Here is a 22,089-nt window from a genome sequence, read left to right as displayed (position 1 = left end):
GAGCTCACAGCTCAGAGCCTGGAGCCTGCTTTGGATTCTGTGTCTCGCTCTGTCTCTGCCCCTAACCCTCTCGCATTCTGTCTCTGTCTCTCTCAAAAAAATTAATAAATAAATAAAATTAGAAAAAAAACCATAAAGCTCAGAACAGATATATTACTAGTCTAAAATGGCATACATTATATATTTATACTAATACTGGACACCGATGTGTATCTGAAGGGACCTGGAAGCCATTACTTAAAAAAAAAAAAGTCTTTATTTTCCTGAATGGCATTATGATGTAGGATCAGATACTCGCTGAGAAGAGAGACATGCACTTACAATGAGCATTGTTGTTCGCGTACGGGATGTGGCCAAAAGCTCACGTCCGTTACCCTGTTCACCACGTGTTCCAGCCCAAATCAACTATGTGCCACCTTCTCTTTCCAGGCCAGATTTGGAAAGGCTTCTTCTCTAATATCCCATGATGAATTCCTAGATAAAATTCTATAATCAAGTCCTAAGACAGATCTTTTAGCAAGCCTTCCCTGAGATTTTGAGGTGGTTAACATACACTACTCCGAGCACGCACAGCATTTTAAACAAATTCCAAGCGCACACATCTTGGCTCCCGTCATGATCGTATGTACTTCTCATTTTCCTTATTCTTCTAAAGTTTCTCTGTTGGAAGAGCTTCTGCGGCACTAGTCACTTAAAAAAAAAAAAAAATTACAGCTCTGACTACCCTAAGTTGGCCACAGTAGACCATTCCATGAAGGAAGGTGCCTTGGTGATAGGTTATTAGCCTTATTGCAAAGGAGTTTTGACCCTCAGTTTTCAAGCATATGGGAAGATTGCAAACGTATCCTTTGAAATTAAGGATAAAACCCCATAAATTGATCTGGCCATTGAATATGAGGAGAAGACACATGACACTTTCTAGATAAAAAGCAGGTCACGCTCTGCAACACACAGGATGTATATATATATATATATATATATATATATATATATATATATACATATACATATATATATATATACACATATATATATTATTTCTTATACATAACTTGAATTATTTGGAGTCTTCAAGTCCTAATTTTTTTCTCAATCTGATTTGCATTTTTTAAAATACTCTGTGAAACTAGGATTTGTTATGACAAAAAGATGCGTTTAAATATGCAATTGTTTTTAGTAGCTCACTTATTTCTTTGTAGCTCAGTTTGATCTTGTCAGACATAATGCAGATAATTATAGCAGCAACAATACAAATTAATTACATATGCTCTTGATTTTTGTGTTTTGCTAGCCTACGATGCAACAAGGTTTTGATTTCACACTTGAAAATCCTTAATGAATAATCTTCAATTCCCTTTACACAGAGCTAAAGAAATAAAAGTAGGTTTTATTATTCCTTAAATGTTTAATTCTAAAGGAATTTTTAAATAAGTATTAAACTAGTTGTAATAAAAATTTCACAGACTTGGAGTACAAACATAATCTTGTCAACATATAAAACAACTTAGGAATGGTAAGTCAGGCTTAGATGAGATATTAATTTTACTATTCGAACACTTTGAAATATGCCACCGTATAAGAGAATTTTCACTGAAATGAACTTTAAAAATAACCATGACATAATTTTAAGTAAATTAACTATTAGTAGGTAGAAGAATGTAGATTCCCTGATGACTTAGTGTAATAATTTTCTCAGGGTAGGATAACATGTACTCAATATGGCACAGTGTTTTATAGGAGGGGCTGGCGAACAATGGCCTTCAGACCAAACTGATTGCCTGTTTTTATAAATAAAGTGTTACTGGAACACTGCCACACTAACTAATTTATACATTGTCCACGCGTGAATTCAGAGTTGTTTCAGAGCTAGCCCTAACCTAACCCTAACTCGAATGCCAACCAAAGGTTAGAATTGGCCAGACCAGAGCTGAGTAATTTATGGCAGAGACTATTACAGTCCACACTACCTAAATTATTTCTTATCCGGCCCTTTACACAGAAAGTTTGTTGACCTCACATTTAAAACATGGGCATTGAGTCAGAAAGCACGTTTCTGTCATTTTATAACTTCTAAACTTGGCCAAACTGCAGGATTTTTATTTAAAAATTTAAAAATCTGTATTATAAAGATGATAGTAATACCTGTCCCAGGCTAAACTGATGTTTAAATGAAATAACATATATGTAAATGGCTATGTCTAGCATTTGGCAAAGAGAAATTGCTTAATAAATAACACACTATTATAACTGATGCTGTTTTTGTTCCTGTAATTTAAGACCTTCTCTCTTCAGACTCCCCGAGTGACATCTATATATATGTAAATTGTTAAATTGTAAATGTTTGTATAATGTAAACATGGAGATTATTAACATAGTTCCCATCTGGACAAAGATACTCTTGTAGTGTATTATTATATGTACTAGAGTGTTATAAAAGCACCTCATTTTTAAAACATATCTATATTTCCAAAGTTTAATATATTTTTAATAAATTTTTCTGGACACATCTGGAATTGATATGTTTAGTAAGTGTAGAATGTCGTTTATATAGAGATTGTGACTTTGAAGACACAAAGGTTGATTTTAGAACAGGTCTCACATTGACATTATAGGCAAACAATGTAGTTTTCTTTTATATACAGTGCATATTTATTAAATTCCTAGTGAAAAGATTAAATAAATGAATGGGTTTCTGAGGCTTCAGAAACCTTAGGCTTACCCCTTGTTCCCTACAGAGCATAACCTAAACCTAAACTGAAGCATGATAACAAAGATTCCAATAATAGTTTCTAGCACCATTTTAAAATAATTTTAAGGCCTGACAAAAGTGCCTTATGTATTCATTTTCTTTTCTAAAGATAAGAATCACGTGTATCCCACACATCATTCTCTGCACAGATGTCTATCCTATTGCTGGGTTTGTTACACTTAAGTGCCCTGGGTTTAAGATTTCCTTCTCCTAATGTTGGGAAGCAGTATAAACACTGGATACATTTAGGGGTAGGATGGTAAAGACTAAGCTCACTGTGGACACAAAGGCAGGCCCAGGGGAACATCACTGAAAGAAGAAAATATATTACAGATATTTTTCACATTTCTAATTTTGAAACCCACAGCAAAATGTAGGCAATTTCGAGACAATAGGCATTAAAGTTTTTCAAAAGTTGGAATACTATGCCCTTTTGACCTTTCCATCCTTTGCCTAAAAGCAATGTCCTCAGTATACGAAATAGCCTAAACAATTTCTTTCTCCTTGGCAAAATTTCCATTACTCCAGATAAAAAATGATGGTTTGTCCTCTCCTATTAATATCGCCACTAAACTAGTTTTCCAACCTTCTTTAAAACCATAAGAGACTCTTAAGAACTGTGAACAAACTGAGGGTTGATGGGGGCTGGGGAGAGGGAAAAGTGGGTGATGAGCAGGGAGGAAGGCACTTGTCGGGATGAGCACTGGGTATTGTATGGAAACCAATTTGACAATAAATGATATTAAAAAATAAAAATAAATAGTTACCACCAAAAAATGTAGTGACCTAGGATCTTTCTGGTTATGGAATTTGTCTCTGTATTTATTGAGGCAAGTAGTTAAACAGGCTAGGATTATGTTAAAAAAGTGTGAGAATACAGAAGCATATATGGATTGTGAGTTTGATTATAATATCTTACAAGGTGATTTCTTTCTGTATGCTAAGCATATTTTCATAGGTCTGCCTAAGAACTCAAGAGAACTTACTATTCAGCTTACCTCTTCAACTATTATTAAACACCACATGAGAAAGTCAAGTATTCCCAGGGACCCTTTTTTAATTCAGATAGTGCTCCATATTTATTTAAGTTTCTATAAATCAATAAGTACCTTACATGATTATTAACACATCTGGATGCTGACTATTAGAGTTTTAAAGGCACTCTAGAAGCAGCATTGCTTAGTATTCATATTTGGTGTTCATATATAGCCCAGGGTATTTTCAAGCAATTTACAAGCTGTCAGGGATCTGTGAGCCACTGATCAAAATTTATTGAAAATTGAAGAACAGGAGAAGGTAAGAGAGCAAGAGCTAAATGGAGAAATATGGTTTGTAGCCAAGAAAGAAACTCTTATGTGGTATTTGCTCCCCATCTGCTCTAGAAAATTAGGTAGAATGTAGATTATTGAATACACTTTCAAGAAACTGTATTAATAGAGAAACAAAGGAGACACAAATTCTCAGGGAGACAGAGAGGTCATTGATCATCAGCTGGTTATTTACTCCTTAACTTTAACCCTTCTAAGTTTGAACTATTCTTTTAAAAGAATTGGAGAGGAAAGACAAAATGGCAAGGAAATCAGAATAAATCTGTGAACGAATCAAGGCAGATAATAACAGCATGAATGAGAATTACACACACACACACACACACACACACACACACACACACACCTATGCATACCCTGAACTCATACATTAGACTATACAACTGGAAGATTTGAGATGAAAGAGAAGCCTATTAATTATTAAGTCAGAACATCAGCCACAAACTGGGTCTGGTCCTATGCACCTGCAGTGAATGAGCACCTTACATAAATTGTGAGCAAAGCTCTTCAGACTACTAATTGTGAGAGTATAATTTCACCAAATCATTCATAGTTTTCCATCCTCAAATTACTTTACAGACACATTTATTTAGAGTCAAGTCATCAAGACATTTTTTTTTTATAAATCAACGTTTGTTTCAAATAAAATGTAACTCTTCAGAACCATATCTCGCTGTTGACATGGGATTCGCAGAAAGCATTCTCTCTGCCCCCTAAGTGTTCTTGTCCTTACCTTTGCCTCTGCTCATGTGTAGTTTAATTTGTGCCACTGGAAAGACATGTTCTGATTTGCAATGACTTTAATAACCTATCTGTAGGCAATTTTAAAAAAGGAAATACCTGCAGACACCTGCCAGGAGATACGTTTACAGAAAGGCACAGTGGCATTCATTTGACATTACTGTTTTACAGGTTATATTTCCAGTTGATGTGCCGCAGATCATTTTTTTCCAGATCTATTAATCTGTGTTTTCAAAACTGAATAACGTTTCCTTGTTTGTGAACTAGATTTTTCACAGTTTGTGAACTAGACCCCCTTAGGTCCCCATGTGTTCTTTTTTCTATTACATCACTATTTTTCATGTAAATGTACCATATATGCACTTTTTCTATCATTCTCTTCTGTTATTGCTTCCATGTAAAATGATCTTCAAAAGAATAAAAGACATTAGCACTAACTGGATATTTTCTCACAGACATCTTTTTATTTATAATTCTGTTTCAAGGATCACCTGCAAAACTCTGCTCAACCCAAAACATAAAATAGCTTCCACATCAAGTAACAAATCTTGACTGATTATGTAACTAATAATTCTGATTTGAATAACAACTTGGTAACTTTCTTCTGCTACTTTAAGTAAGAGTGTGGTTAAATTAACTGATAGAGAGACAGATTCTCTTACCTTAAGCATAAATTCTGTGGTTCACCGGGATGCTGTTCCTACCATTACAAACACTATCTGGTCAGTTACAGTTCTTAAATCAAAAATTCAGACAAAAGAGTATTATTTGGGAACAATTCAAACCGCATAGACTATTCACTGTCTCCTGAATATGCCAGGCCGTTTTCCATTCCCTTATGATTTTCTCTGTCCAAAGCGATGCATACTGCTTCTTCAACCTGATTAACTCTTTCCATCCTCACCACTCAACCTAGATGGCACTTATTATAAAAACCATTTCTTCAAAAATTTTTGGTCCCTTATCTCTTTTTTTTTTTGTGTGTGGAAGAATCTTTCTTTTTCTTTTCCTTTCTTTCTTTTTTTTTTAAAGCCCCATATGAAACACTTCTCTCAGGGTAAGAAAGTTCAGGCTTTAGGGCAACGACCCTAGCCCTTAACCTCAGGAAATAAAACAAAATTTTCTCCATGGTGCTTACTGCTTCATCTCCTCAGAGCATCTTTTGACCCCAATAAAGTGGTCTGTCTTAAGTGCTATCCTGTGATTTTGCACTTAACTCTTTGTTGTACACTTTGATCTAGACCATACTAATGTTTGCAAGAAAACACCATTTCTGAACTCATAGATTGAATGAAATGCTAATACACATCTTCCAGTAAATCTCATGATCCTTGAACGTGTGAGTGTATTTTAATACGTTCCATTCCTCTTGCATATTAATGTGCAAACACAATAATTCTTTATTAACTCTTAATAGGCCAACATTATCTCCTCTACAATTATCGATAACTTAGACTTCCAGGGCCAGAAGTATTCACTTCAGGTTGAGATGTCCTTTATTTTGCCCTTAAGCCCCTGGTAAGATGCTCAATGATGTTAGGAAGAGACAAATCCCATTATGACAAACTTTAAGAACCAATGCAAACCTCATCTGAGTTGAGTCAGGTTTGGATATGCTTTGTTTACAGGATTTGTCTCATGACAATAATGAAATGGTACATTCAAATGATAATGCCATTATAATGAACACCAGGGAGAATCCAGATGAGTAAAACCAACTCACTTTGTAAACACTCAACCAAGTGGTCTAATTAGTTAATCCAAGGACCAATTACTTATAGAAGAATAATCTATCCTGTGGCACCTGGTAGTTGAGCTGAATATATTTAATTCAAATGTGTGAGTTCTTTACTCCCAGGCCATTTCCACCTAGCTAAATGGGAAGGACATGACAGAAATTGGTTTAGTTAATTCAAGGCCCTACTGGCCATAGAACCTGAAATTAAAATGTAGGCTTTAGTCACTTGGTTAAAAAATTAAACGCAAAAAATTGCATCAATTTGAACACATCTACACAAGTATTATCCTAGACTCAGAGAATGCTATCCTTTCTATTTTCGCAAGCTTTAACAAGGTGCTAGAGTTTATATTATTGATGGTACCCCTTGCAAAAACAGTGCGAGTCCCTGTCTTCCAGAGTACAAAACCATGTTGACTCTCTGTGCTTTAAGATTCTGATAGGGCAAAAAAAAAAAATCAAGAAACTTGACTTGAGAAATTAGCTACGGTCTAAAATTACAGATACCGATGATTACGTATCAGACATTTTACAACAAACCTGAGTAGTAGGTATTGGTGTGATTTCTATGTAATAACATAGAAAACTAAAGCACAGAGAGCAGAGGCAAGTGACTCATTGGCAGGAGCAGGATTTGTGCCATAAGCAAAGTAGTTCTAGAGACCATATTCTTAAGAAATAGGGTGTAGGAAAAGGGTCTTCTTTTCCTTTTCCATGTCCCGATTCCCTCTGTTCCAAACATACATATTTCAGGGGGAACTGCACTATGAAAAAAATGTTTTTTTCTTTGTGGGGGCATATAAAGGATAATACTTCCTTGTTTTATCAAAAGGAAAATATTCCTTATTTCCTTCTCAACCATTGCTAATTCTACATTTAAAGCTGGGTATCATCATCAGAACTGAGAAAGCTGGGGCTGCCTTAAAACTTGATGTATCTTCTGTTACACCAAGTTTCTCAATTCTCACACTTTGAAGGAAAGAAACACTAACTTGCTCTCTAAATATCCCTTGGAAAAAAGAATTAGTAAAATCTAGAATACGAATATAATTGATGATGTTACATTGATGAAGCTTTCTGAGGAAAACATTATATAAGGGTTATTTTTCCACAATTTGTCTTGGGCTGGAAACAAAAGATAATGTATGCAAGTGAAATGTATGTACGTACGTATGTATGTATGCATGTTTTCCGCTGAATTATAAATGTCACATTACACTTAGGGATAAAGCAGTTAAGATATTTAAATGATAAACTCACTTTTAGTGAGGTAGTTCATTCTAAGTTGATCCAATCCTTTTATTCAAAATTAAGCCAATGTCTCTGAAATTGGTGCCTCAACTTTCACAATGCATGTTCCCATGTATCGAAAAAGAGTACCATTTTGTGCAAAATCACACAATTTTTAAAAATATAATTTATTGTTAAATTGGCTAACATGCAATGTGTACAGTGTGCTCTTGGTTTTCGGAGAAGATCCCCGTGGCTCATCACTTACCTACAACACCCAGTGCTCATCTCAAGTGCCCTCCTCAATGCCCAACACCCGTTTGCCCCTCTCCCCACCCCCCTCATCAACCTTCAGTTTGTTCTCTGCATTTAAGAGTCTCTTATGGCTTGCCTCCCTCCCTCTCTGCTTGTAACTGTTTTTTTCTCCTTCCCTCCCCCCATGATCTTCTCTTAAGTTTCTCAAAATAAACATATGAGCGAAAACATGTGATATCTGTCCATGTCTGACTGACTTATTTCGCTCAGCATAATACCTTCCAGTTCCATCCATGTTACTGCAAATGGAATGACTTCATTCTTTCTCATTGCCAAGTAGTATTTTGGATACTAACCCTTTATCCGATATGTCATTTGTAAATATCTTTTCTCGTTCCCTCAGTTGCCTTTTAGTTGCGTTGATTGTTTCCTTTGCAGTGCAGAGCTTCTTATCTTCATGAGGACCCAACAGTTCATCTTTGCTTTTAATTCCTTGCTTTGGAGAGGAAGTCACACAATTTTTAAATAAGTATGTCTCGGAAAGATGTTTGAAATCTATTGATTCACATGGATATTACAGGATGTCAGTGAATCATGCTTAGCGCAGGTATAATAGAACAGTGGCAGCTAGAAACCCTTCCCAAGTTTGTGTTGCTCTGAAACACCAAATTCTTTCCTAAATCTTCATTCAACCACATTAGTTTATTTCTTTCACTATAAAAATATTCCATAGTATCTACTGATATTCTCCCCTGGATTAATTTAAGCAAGCCAATTTCTTGATCTGCCTCTTTAGTTCAGAGTTCTGGTTAACCTTTCAAAGGCTGTTGTTTGTTTTAATAGGTACTGTATATATCACTTTAGGTTTATGGAGAAAAGACACTATATAAATCTAATATATGTATTTTTTTTTTTTTCTAATTGGGACTTCCAATGAGCAAAAAGATTCAAGGTTGAATTCTCATTGAACTTTTTTCCTACTCTGCTCCCTGTGATTCACTGTATCTGTACAGCCGAAAATAAAACCTATCAGGTTCCCAATAAAACTTGATGAGTTTTAGAACACATTCTACGACCGCTCATTTAAGATACGCATTACACGGAGGTTATTATGACACTCACTAAAAGCTGACTAAATCCATTTCAACAAAGCTCAAGCTTTTAACAGACTTGTCAGTGTTTTAGAAGATGCCATGGTTAGCACCATCTATTGGTTGACTTTGCAATTGTCACTTTTTCTGGATAGGTGGAAAAATATCAACATTTATGAAAAGTAGGAAACACTTAAGCAAAGGCTAATCTAAATAATAAGAGATAAAATTATATAATGATTAAAAGAATAATGGGGGAAGCATATTGTTCTCAAAATTATTCTCATCTTGTATTTTTTTTTTAAATTTAAAAGTTAGACTATTATCAGAAACCATTTTCTTTCTACTCATTGGCTTTAATGAAAAAATTAACAAATCACTTGTCTAATTTTATTTATTAATTTTATAATACAGTTATAAATATCTATACTAAGATTTTCTCTTTGTGTTTTCTTTTCTAACACATAAATATACTTGCTAATAAAGAACCCCTAGTAATGATCTGATATAGATTTTCATGGCAACCTAATTCTAGGAGTAAATAATTTACTCAAAATTACCAATTCTGGGACAGTAAAAGAAGCATCTGTCATATAATAATATCTTTGGTGGTAAAATATTTCATAATAATTACAAGGTCTATTTATCCAGCAGCTATTTATTTAACTCCTAGTTAGTAAGAGTGATGAAATATATGTGGTTGCTGCATACACACACACTTACACATCGCACACGGATGGAAGAAAGGGAGAGGAGCTGAGAGAGGAGAGAGAGAGGAAGGGAAAGAGATTACACCTTGAAGCTGGAGAAAGTGCTGTCACAGAGATAAAGAGGGATAAGGAAGAAAATCCTCCTAACGTACTTGGCTATAGAGACAGAGTCCTTTCAATTCTGGACATTGCATGACAAGTATCTCCAATTGTGTTCCAATTTGGCAAGTCAATGGTAAATTCAGAGGTAAGTTTCATAATGGTGATCTAACAACAAATTATCCCTGTTTAGGTTTCTTACACCCTTGAATAATGATGAAGCTTAATTTTCTGGCTAGTAAGAAGTCTTTTATTGAACTCATGTTCTGAATTTCTACTGGGAAACTCCTCCAAGAAATTTGGCCAGGACTTCATTAATTAATATACTAACATTTTTGAAAATTCTTAGAATGACCTATATTCTGTAAGCTTTACACATACAGACACACACGCACATACACACACTGCACATTGTGAAAAAGAACAGTAAACAACTTTACAATTCACTCACTTCCTTTAGGAAATATTACTTTATAGGTATCTTGTTGTGAAATAATAGGATATATATGTATTGGTTCCTGCTCTCAGTTCTTTTCTTTTATTTTTAATGCTTGTTTTTAAGAGAGAGAGAGAGAGAGACTGTGAGCAGGACAGGGGCAAACAGAGAGGGAGACACAGAATCTGAAGCAAGCTCCAGGCTTAGAGTTGTCAGCATAGAGCCCAATGCGGACTAGAATTCACCAACTGTGAGGTCATGACCTGATCCAAAGTCGGATGCTTCACTGACTGAGTCACCCAAGCGCCCCACCCCCCAGTTCTTGACACAGGGTTCTGGAAACCGTTATAAATTCTCAAGGGATAAGGGCACTAACAACATTTTTTTGTTCTAAAATTTGATCTTTGGCCCTAGTTTCTGACACAGAGCTCCTAAATCTCTTGGAATTTTCTGAATATTAGTGTTTTTTGTTCTAATGAGCTGACTCTGGAGGGGGTGGGGTGGAGTGGAATGGGTAAGGTCTCTGGATGGGGGCTGGTCACCAGAAAGACTCAGCCAGGGTTAGAAGCTTGGAATTTTTAGCCCATCTCCCATTGTCCAGAGAAGCAGGAAGGGCTGGAAATGGAGTCAATGGTAGATTGTGCCTATATGATGAATCCTCCCTCCATTAAAATTTCAAAAGTATAAATTTCAGAATTTCCAGGCTGGCAAATACATAGAGGTGTTGGGAGATGTCATGCTCAGACAAGGCTAGGAAGCTCTGTGCTCCTTACCACATACCTTGTCCTATGCCCCTGTTGCCTCTGGATATTCATCTGTATCCTTTATCATATCTTCTAATAATGAACCTATAAATCATAAGTAAACTATTTTTCGTGAGTTCTGTGAACTAGTCCAGCATGTTAATTGAACCAAAAGAGCAGGTCATGGGAACCTCTGATTTATGGTCATTGGTCAGAAACATAAACCTGTACTTATGATTGGCATCTGAAATCTGTGAGGGAGAAAAAGTGATCTAGTGGGACTGAGCCTTCTTTTAGCTGTGGGGTCTGATGCTATCTCCAGGCAGATAGTGTCAGAATTGGTTAGGTTGTAGGTCACTCAGTTGAGCTTGAAGAATTGCTGAGTGTGGGAGAAAAAAAAAATAGATAATCCAGTGTCAGAAGTGTTGTGTGAATTTGATGACATGAGAGTAAAGAGAAACACAGGAAGACTGAAATGTTGTTATCCCCCTGTCTTCATAGTATTTTAAGTTTTATAGCCTATATAAAATCACAGTATATACAAGAGGACAGTATATAAAAAAGAATGTTATATAAACAAACATAGGTTACAAGCTAGGAGTAGCTACAGTAAATAGACTAAAGTGGAAAGTAGATGTCAGAAGTCCTGAGGATAAATTCTTTTTATCTTACTGGCTATGTCATAACAAACATTAGGAAATATCATCCTAATACTAAGTGGCCTAACAACAACAACAACAACAAAAACAAAAACAAAAAACAAAAAATAAACAAACAAACAAAAAACTACAATGATAGACATGTACATATATATGTGTAGGTTAAACTGTAAATATTTAATATAAGAAGGAATAATAAATATTTACAACTTTGGGAATTTAGCTTTAAAATATTCCAAAAAGATTGACTGCAATAGAAATACCAAAAGGTCTAATAGATCAAATCAAAATCATTAAGAAATTGAATGGTTATAAAAAGATGAAAATCTCTACTGACTGTGGCATGGTGTAGACAAATTAACCAGATTTTTTAAAGTTTATTTACTTAGGGATGCCTGGGTGGATCAGTTGGTTAAGTGTCCAACTTCGGCTCAGGTCATGATCTCACCATTTATGAGTTCGAGCCCCGCGTCAGGCTCTGTGCTGTCAGCTCAGAGCCTGGAGCGTGCTTCCGGTTCTGTGTCTCCCTCTCTCTCTGTCCCTCCCCGACTTGTGCTCTGTTTCTCTCTCAAAAATAAATTAAAAAATGTAAAGTTTATTTATTTACTCATGAACCGTGAGATCATGACCTGAGCCCAAATCAAGAGTCAGAGGCTTAAACGATGGAGGCACCCAGGAGCCCTACAAACAGATATTTTTTATAACTCATGGTTCATTTTCACTAGAGAGGCATAATATCATCTATATCATTACCATTATATGATAGAGACATAATATTTTCTATAACAGAATTTAAATTTTAGTTTTTTTTTTTTTTTCAATGTTTATTTATTTTTGGGACAGAGAGAGACAGAGCATGAACGGGGGAGGGGCAGAGAGAGAGGGAGACACAGAATCGGAAACAGGCTCCAGGCTCTGAGCCATCAGCCCAGAGCCTGACGCGGGGCTCGAACTCATGGACCGCGAGATCGTGACCTGGCTGAAGTCGGACGCTTAACCAACTGCACCACCCAGGCGCCCCTAAATTTTAGGTTTGGTTTGCAATCTTTTAATCATACCAATCACTAATGATTAGAATGGACAAAACCAACAATTTCATGGCTTTGTGTTTTGTGGAAATCATAAATATGCATTGCTGGGCTTGGAAAACACAAATATGCAATTAAATTAAATAACATTGTATAGGCCAAGATCTTCTTGGTGGTTCTTTGTAACTATGGACTTTAAATACTTTCTTTGCCTTCCTTCTTGGTGACTTCAAAGTTAAAGCTGTTCAGGTATCCTAATGACAGCAACTGTAATTTTTCCTGTTGCATTTGGTTCTTTGTGTTGTACAACTCACATTTATTTATATTATTCTTTTATATTTATACTATATTTATTAGTAATAAGTAAAGGAACGAATAACAATATTTGTAATTGTTAACATCCTATTTTAACATTAGAAGACATATGGAGTCCTTATACACAAACACATGTAAAAATGGAGAGAAAGAAAGAAGAGATAAGGAACAAAACCAACTCTCTCTCTCTCTCTTTGTCTCTCTCACTCTCTCTCATGTACATGTACACACACATTTGTAAATAGTACATCTAAAGGAATTAACATTCTCAGGATTCCTAAAACAAGAATTTTGGAAAATAATAAAGAAAAATGGATGTTTTTTTCTGGAAGATCAAGACTAGATTCAGCTTTGAATTCACAAAATTTCACATATAAAAATGTAAGAACAAGCATACACTTAAGTATTTAAACAAGCTTGAAACCAACAGAGTTATTATAACTTTGGCATGAATGGGTAATGTAACATTTTAAAAAGAATATAAATTCATACACTTTGGTATAAATCAAAGTTAATATAGACAAATTATATAATTAGTCCTATTAATACTAGATCTAACAGAACCTGCATTTCACGACCTAATATCCATACTTGATGACTTTTGAGATGAATGACACCATGGAGCTGCATATTAGAAATAAAATCATTGCTAATTATTTCAAGTCAGACTCATTTGCCTAGTATAATTAATGACTCTGTAATCAAAACATTAAACTTTAACAGAAAAATATCTATCATGTTTTGCTTTTTATATGTATATATGGCACTGAACAAAATACATTACAAGCCTGGATTCCACTCAGTGTTGCTATGACCTCCTCTAGGACAATCCCAAACTCAAAATAATATTCATGTATCTACAAAGCAACATTTGTCAGAATATAGGGGTGTATAGGATTGCTATTCTTTTCCTCATTTTACCTTTTAGTCCGTCGTCATATTAGTAATTCATCCAATTCTTTATCAGCTGAGGAGCTACTTTTTCCTAATATATTGTCATGAAGTTCTCTAGGTGCATTTTATATGCCCATATATAAGAAATTTAGGTAGGGGCACCTGGCTGGCTCAGTTGGTTAAGCATCCGACTCTTGATCTCAGATTAAGTTTTTTTTTTTCTTTTTTTTTTGTAGGTTTGTTCCATTTTGATTCTTTTTTTTTATTTTTTTTAATATATGAAATTTATTGTCAAATTGGTTTCCATACAACACCCAGTGCTCATCCCAAAAGATGCCCTCCTCAATGCCCATCACCTACTCCGCACCACCCCCCATCAAGCCTCAGTTTGTTTTTTTTTTTTATATTTATTTATTTCTGAGACAGAGACAGAGCATGAGCAGGGGAGGGACAGAAAGAGAGGGAGACACAGAATCAGAAGCAGGCTCCAGGCTCTGAGCTGTCGGCACAGAGCCCGACGCGGGGCTCGAACTCACAAACCGTGAGATCATGACCTGAGCCGAAGTCGGTCACTCAACCGACTGAGCCACCCAGGCGCCCCAGTTTGTTCTCAGTTTTTAAGAGTCTCTTATGCTTTGGCTCAGATTAAGTTTTGATCTCATAGTTGTGAGTTCAAGTCCTGTATTTGGATCCAAGCTGGGCATGAAGCCTACTTAAAAAAAAAAAAAAAAAAATATATATATATATATATATATATATATATGGAAAAATAATTAATCAAACTATATTTATGTCTTCTGCTTTATTCAATAAACACAGCTATATTTTATAATTTCATATTCGAACCAATTCTGATTTTTACGGGATGCAGGTTTTTAAATTTTCTTTTCTCTACATATTGTACTTTTCCATCGACTGGCATTGGTTCTTAAAAATAAAGATTTGAGAAAAGACATATAGAGCTGTAATTCTCTGCATTGTATGTCTTTTCTTTTTCTACTTTAATTCTCAAAAAAAAAAGGTATATGACAAATATTCTGAACTGATATACAACTTTTTCTCTTTCTTTTTAGGAATTCCATTCAAGGTTTTTCTTTACACAAAATAACATTTAGGATAATTAGTAAACTAATGTAGGAAAGGTAAGATGTTTTCTGGGTGACTTGTGAATCAAGAGATTTGGGATTGAAAAAAAAAAAAAAAACTCTTATCTACAACATACATGGTCTTCTAAATGTCACTTAACCTCCTTAAATCTCAAATTTCTTCATAGACCATGTGTGCAGACATTAAAGTAAATGGGGCAAAGCACAGGTAACTACTGGCAGCTGCTAAGGATCTTGTCCTCTGAATCCACATTGAGCCTCTCAAAACTACCGTGACTGACTCCAGAGGTAAACATAATTATAATCATGTTTAAAATTCTATGAACATTTCCTTTTTGCCAGGCACTGTGCTAATTATTTGTATTTGTTATTTCTTCAAATTCTCACCACAGATCCATGATTTAGAAGCCATTGCCACTTCCAGAGAAGGAAATAATAGCTTATTAAAATCAAGTTCAGATCATTTAGTCAAATGTAACATGAACGCATATGAGGAAAATACTCTAGTTTTATTCTTTCATTAGAAATGACACACATTGGGGCACCTGGGTAGTTCAGTTGGTTGAGAGGCTGACTCTTGATTTTGGCTCAGGTCACGATCCCAGGGTTGTGGAATGGAACCCTGAGACAGGCTTCATCTTGAATATGGAGTCTGCTTAAGATTCTCTCTCTCTCTCACTCTACTCCTCTACCCTGCTGGCACTGTCCCTCTCTTTTTCTCTCTCTCTCTAAAAATAAATAAATAAATAAATAAATAAATAAATAAATAAATAACATACATTGAGGAAGCAGCCTTCCCACACCTTGTGCATTTACTAACAATGCCCTTTTCTTTCCAATTTTTCCCCCCAAGAGGGGCAGCCTGACACTAAGGAGAGACATGAACTTTTGCTGCCAGACAGATAAGAGTAACAATTCTACCTCCATGGTTACTAACTCTGAGGCCTTGGAAATGTCAGCTAAACTCGCAAAGCTATGGGCCCTGCTTTTGTAAAGTGGCGTTTAAAACAACCAGCTCTGTGCGCTTTATATAAAGTTGAAAATAATCAATGTAACGGTATATGGTGCACTAGAAATGCAACAGATATTACTTTTATGAAAACATCTCATCAGATCTACATGTGAAAGCAGTCTAGAACAAATCCCACATCTCCTGGAATCTATTACCGATGTTTCAGCTCATGACGGAAGAATTGAGGGAGGGGAAAAAGAGCATTTCCTTCGAAGAAATTGGAGAACAAAAAAATCTACCGGAAAAGGAAATTCATGCCCTATGATTGTGGGATAAAACACTCCGTCTATTGGCTGTTACACACTAAAAGGCCAGCGTGATTGGATTTCTTGAAGAAAGAAATAAAAAAGAGTCTATATGTGTCTCTCTTTTTTATTGGGCTGAGGCCAAGTCAACCTGTAAACTGGAGGGGACAACAGATTATCAGTTTGTTTCCCTTCAGCAGTTGGCTAACAACGGTTCAATCTTCAAAATTAATACTTAGTTCTAAAACTTTCATATTCATATTTGGAGTCTAACTGTAACAAAGTAGCTTAATTCTTTTTTTTTAATGTTTATTTTTGAGAGAGAGAGTGAGACAGTGTGTGAGTGGGGGAGGGGCAGAGAGAGGGAGACACAGAATTGGAAGCAGGCTCCAGACTCTGAGCTGTCAGCACAGAGCCTGACCTGGGCCTCAAACCACGAACTGTGAGAACATGACCTGAGCTGAAGCCAGGACACCTAACCGACTGAGCCACCCAGGCGCCCCCAGAGTAATTCAATTCTTTAGCTGATGACTCAGAAAGTCATGTGTCCATATTTCATGACAGGGTACTTATTATGTATTTGCAGATGGGTAAAGGGTGTTTTCTTTTTGGTGCTTTTTTTTTTTTTTTTTTCAACGTTTATTTATTTTTGGGACAGAGAGAGACAGAGCATGAACGGGGGAGGGCAGAGAGAGAGGGAGACACAGGGTGCTTTTTAACAGAGTAACCAATGGAAGGGTTTCTGCTCATTCTGGTCTTACAGGTTGAATGAAAATATGCTCTGAGGTCAGATGGTCAAACTGAATACTTGCAGTAGGCCAACATACAAGAATTACTAGTGAGTTGCAAAGTTTATTGATAGACTGTATAACATTACAACATGCTTTTCCATCACAGTGAGAATGAGACTGTAATGATGTCAGAATCGATAATTTCTAGACTGTTGGGCTGCAATGACCTTGACCCTCTGGTGTGGCAATTAATGCCTCAATAGCTTTTGCATTTTTGATGTTCAAAGGATAATAAAAATAAAATCATTGTTAAGCATTATTTTTATCTGTTGATTTGAAGTGTGATTTTCTTTTCTTTTTCTTTTTTTTTTTCAAGGATGATCATAATATGAAGCAACAACCCTAGAGAAAGCTGGGATTTGTGATTCTCTCTTGATTTCTTGCTTTACCTGTCTTCTTTTTTCAAAGGATTACCTGTAGGAGAAATGTCCTTATATGTTAATTCCATGTCTCTTGATGAAAGCTATATTACTGGTACTTTTCTAGTCTTAAAGTCTAAGTTTGAAAACTGTTGGAAATGGGTCCAAACATAGTCAGGGATGTTGAACATAAATAAATAAAGTTGTCTCACTACGTTTTTACTAAATTTATTCACGGTTATTACCAGATAATTGATGATAGGATCTATTTATAAAATCTTCCAATATAACATTACTTGTGATCCTTTATGGTTTTCCCAAGATTCACATAGACATGCTTGCCAATTAACCAGAAATTTGTGAAATCTCCTACTTAGAAAAATCATGATTGCTCCCAATATTTCTCACAAAGATGATACAAGAATTAATAATTTAATGATCATGTGTCAAATAACTTTGAGGAGGAGATAATAGGGGATTTTCTTCTCCTTAGATCTTTAACTTGAAAATCAAGACCTGTCACATGAGTTTTTACGAATAAAGGTAGTCAGTTAATGTGTCTCTACTTTCCTTTTGTTCCTTTGCCTCCAAAGACACAAATCCCAATGGCAATCAATAATTGTTTTTCCTTTCTGGCAAATTAGAATAAAGGATTAAGAGTTTATAAATTCAAAGCAAAAATAGATAGGCTGTTCTAGATCCTTGGTTCAAATGTTCATAAATAATACTTTTAAAAATACTATGATATGTATAGTGTAGTTTATGTGCATGGGCTTGGTTTTCTCTGCAGAGGATATATTCACATTATTTCAAGTATTCGATAAGTATAATTTCTCCATAAGGATATCATTTATGTGAGTAGGTGGCTGCCTGCCTGGCCAAGGTGAAGGAGAAGCAACATTGCTTATGACTTCACGTGTGAAATCCTAAAATGCAAAGCATTCAAGGTGTCGAGAGCAGTCAGTTCTGCCTGAGAAGATCCTGTGAATGGCAAGTGGCTGGCAAGACGATGCACTTGAATGAAGGTTTCTCCCGAGTAATGGTAGATAACACGGCCCAATGATTTATGGCAACACAAGGCACGTAAAGAAAATAAGCAGGGTTTTTATGTCGAAGCACCACTTGAAGTCATATCCCCTGATCGCTGTCATGCTCCGTGTTTTACTGACCACGTATGTTCACTTCTGACAGGGAGGGCCTGACGTAGTTAATATGGGCATGTTCTTGTCAGAGCACATGAGATTTGATTCATTTAAGTGCTCCATTACCAACTCTGACAGCCTTTACAGCTCTGTTGGGAAATGAAGTACAACATCAGGTTACTAAGCAACTCCGCAGCTTTTTCAAAATGTGTCTTGGAACTCACTTGTTTCTCCTAATTGATTCCATCCACATCATTTTGAACATAAATGGGACATCATGTTTGGAGATATGGCGGATCGCTACTTTCAGCTAACATGTCTTGCTACCCCTGCCTATCCGACTCAAGGACTGGCACATAAGTGTCATGCTCAAAGCAAGTTTTTATCTTTCTCTGGGGTTGCACTGAAAGGAAACATATATTCTTCCGGCAGTTTGAGCGGGTGTCTGAAGTTATCTGCACGCTGTCAGAAAATAACGTAAAAGTCGAGGAGTGATCCTCATTTTTTAAAACTTTTACACAGTATGGAGTGTTAATTACCCAGTCAGAGTTACCCCTCAGCACACACTCGCAATATAGTATATCCGGATTAATAGTAAATCTATCTCACAGCATAGCAGTCATGTTGACATTGCTGCAGTCGCTAAACCTTTGAGCAAGATCGTGTCTCATCTGGTCCTGAAATACGGGTGATAAATGCATCCGTCATGTTTTGTGCGGAGCAAAGTGGACTTTTATTATCTACGACTCCTTTTTGAATTATATCAGAGGTGAAGAGGAAACAATGAAATGTTACAAACATTTTATATTCGGTGTACTTTCTCAAGGACCCATTTACTCTCCACTCCACAGTTAAGAATGGTGTATAATTTAGCTACTAACTCTGTGTACGCAGAATATTTTGTACTTTGATAAGTGTCAAAGATACAGGAGAAAAGGGAAGATTGGGAGGAGGGAAATATGGATATATTTACTCTGTGTGTATCTTAGAATTGTTGAATTATTTATTTTTTATTAGTTATTTATTTAATTTTTAAAAATATTGTTTTAAAGTTTATTTATTCATTTTGAGAGAGAGAGAGAGAGAGAGAGAATGAGGGCACAATTTTGGGGGTGCGGCAGAGAGAGAGGGAAGGAGAGAGAGAATCCCAAGCAGGCTCCGTGCTGTCAGCACAGAGACCCATGCAGGACTTGAACTAAGAACTGTGAGATCATGACCTGAGACGAAATCAAGAGTCAGACACTTAACCAACTGAGCCACCCGGGCGCCCCGACTTATTTTCTTTTTATTTAAAATATGACCATTACAGAATCCTTGACAAGCATTGCTTCACAAATAACCACATTTAAACAACTGGTATAAAAAAAATTAATTATTGAATTAATTGGAAGAATCACAGTAATAGAAAACATGTACGGTAATTTACAAATTCCATTTTTAATGTAAACCTAATTACAGAAATGAGTTTTATTTACTGAAACAGAATGCTGTGGTGGTTATTAATATTGAATGGCTTTATTAGTCACATAGAACCAGGTATGGAAACCTAGCCATAGAATCGTGGTAAAAATTAACACAATCATATTCACCACCATAACCCTGCCATAGCCAACATACGATAAATAAAATTTCAGTTATTTTAACAAAATATTACATTAACACATTCTAATATAATAAATTATGACTAATACATACTTTATCTAAAATACTTCTATGTTGGGGCGCCTGGGTGGCGCAGTCGGTTGAGTGTCCGACTTCAACCAGGTCACGATCTCACAGTCCGTGAGTTCGAGCCCCGCATCGGGCTCTGGGCTGATGGCTCAGAGCCTGGAGCCTGTTTCTGATTCTGTGTCTCCCTCTCTCTCTGCCCCTCCCCTGTTCATGCTCTGTCTCTCTCTGTCCCAAAAATAAATAAACGTTGAAAAAAAAAAAATTAAAATACTTCTATGTTTATTTTGAAAATAAAGTGCACACCATTTTCTTATTACAGGAAAGCTCAGACAACCACTAGATGATAGATGATGATAGATAGATAGATAGATAGATAGAGATATATCTATGGCAAAAAATAATGACATTTAATGAAATAAGATACGCAAAAGCATGTGTGGAATATTCAGCTGATTCAATATCTTTTTTTTTTTTTTACCACAAATGTAGCTTTATTTTTTTTTCCTTTTTTTATTATGAAATTTATTGTCAAATTGGTTTCCATACAACACCCAGTGCTAATCCCAACAGGTGCCCTCCTCAATGCCCATCACCCCCTTTCGCCTCCCTCCCACCCCTCATCAACCTTAGTTTATTCTCAGTTTTTAAGAGTCTCTTATGGTTTGGCTCCCTCCCTCTCTAACTTTTTATTTCTCTTCCCCTTCCCCATGGTCTTCTGGTAAGTTTCTTAGGATCCACGTAAGAGTGAAAACATATGGTATCTGTCTTTCTCCGTATGACTTATTTCACTTAGCATAACACTCTCCAGTTCCATCCACGTTGCTACAAAAGGCCATATTTCATTCTTTCTCATTGCCACGTAGTACTCCATTGTGTATATAAACCACAATTTCTTTACCCATTCGTCAGTTGATGGGCATTTAGGCTCTTTCCATAATTTGGCTGTTGTTGAAAGTGCTGCTATAAATATTGGGGTACAAGTGCCCCTATGCGTCAGTACTCCTGTATCCCTTGGGTGAATTCCTAGCAATGCTAAAAATATGGAACGCTTCACGAATTTGTGTGTCATCCTTGCACAGGGGCCGTGCTAATCTCTGTATCGTTCCAATTTTAGTATATGTGCTGCCGAATCGAGCACCTGATTCAGTATCTTTGTCAATAATACTTTCTATTAGAAACCAGCCCAATCACTGTCAGACCAATTCTGCTCCACTGCTAGTTAGAAGAACCCAACAGCTAGGTGCACCTGGGTGACCCAGTTGGTTGAGCGTCAGACTTCAGCTTAGGTCATGATCACATAGTTTGTGAGTTCGAGCCCCACGTTGGGATCGCTGCGGTCAGCCTGTCAGCACAGAGCCTAATTCAGATCTTCTGTCCTCTCTCTGCCCCTCCTCAGCTTGTGCAATCCCCCAAATAAATATTGAAATAAAAGAAAAACTGAACAGCTAACATCAGCCCCGGCAGCTGATATTTTGAAAGGAAACTGATGAAAATTGAAGTTAAAAACATTACTACCAAAACCTACAAATAAACCACAAAATGACTATTTCTATCCCTTTTGCCAATAGGTGACATCCATTAGCAGATTTGACAATGTTCGCTTTCAGGAAAAAAAAAAAAAGAAACAACCAAAAGTTACTAGTCAAAACTGCTTTTTACCCTCTGAACTAAGACTCCACCTCTCCAATAGGATTGCTCCCTAAACACTTGGCAACCTTAATTTTTGGTAGTTCCAAGCAAGAGAAAT

At 36.1% G+C, this 22,089-nt stretch overlaps 1 non-coding gene across 1 annotated transcript; it reads right to left on the bottom strand.

Annotated features, from left to right (window-relative positions):
• Positions 1-21,376: 21,376 nt before the first annotated feature.
• LOC147582061 (U6 spliceosomal RNA) lies at positions 21,377-21,480 on the bottom strand. The gene has a single exon (XR_015250688.1). It is a non-coding gene; the product is annotated as a U6 spliceosomal RNA (small nuclear RNA).
• Between the last annotated feature and the right edge of the window lie 609 nt (positions 21,481-22,089).

This window comes from Puma concolor, chromosome B1 (genome assembly GCF_028749965.1).
Source record: "Puma concolor isolate L17-30 chromosome B1, mPumCon1.1.hap2, whole genome shotgun sequence".
Lineage (NCBI taxonomy): Eukaryota > Metazoa > Chordata > Mammalia > Carnivora > Felidae > Puma > Puma concolor.
Note: the sequence above shows the minus strand (reverse complement) of the source record. Positions and strands in the feature narration are given on the sequence as shown.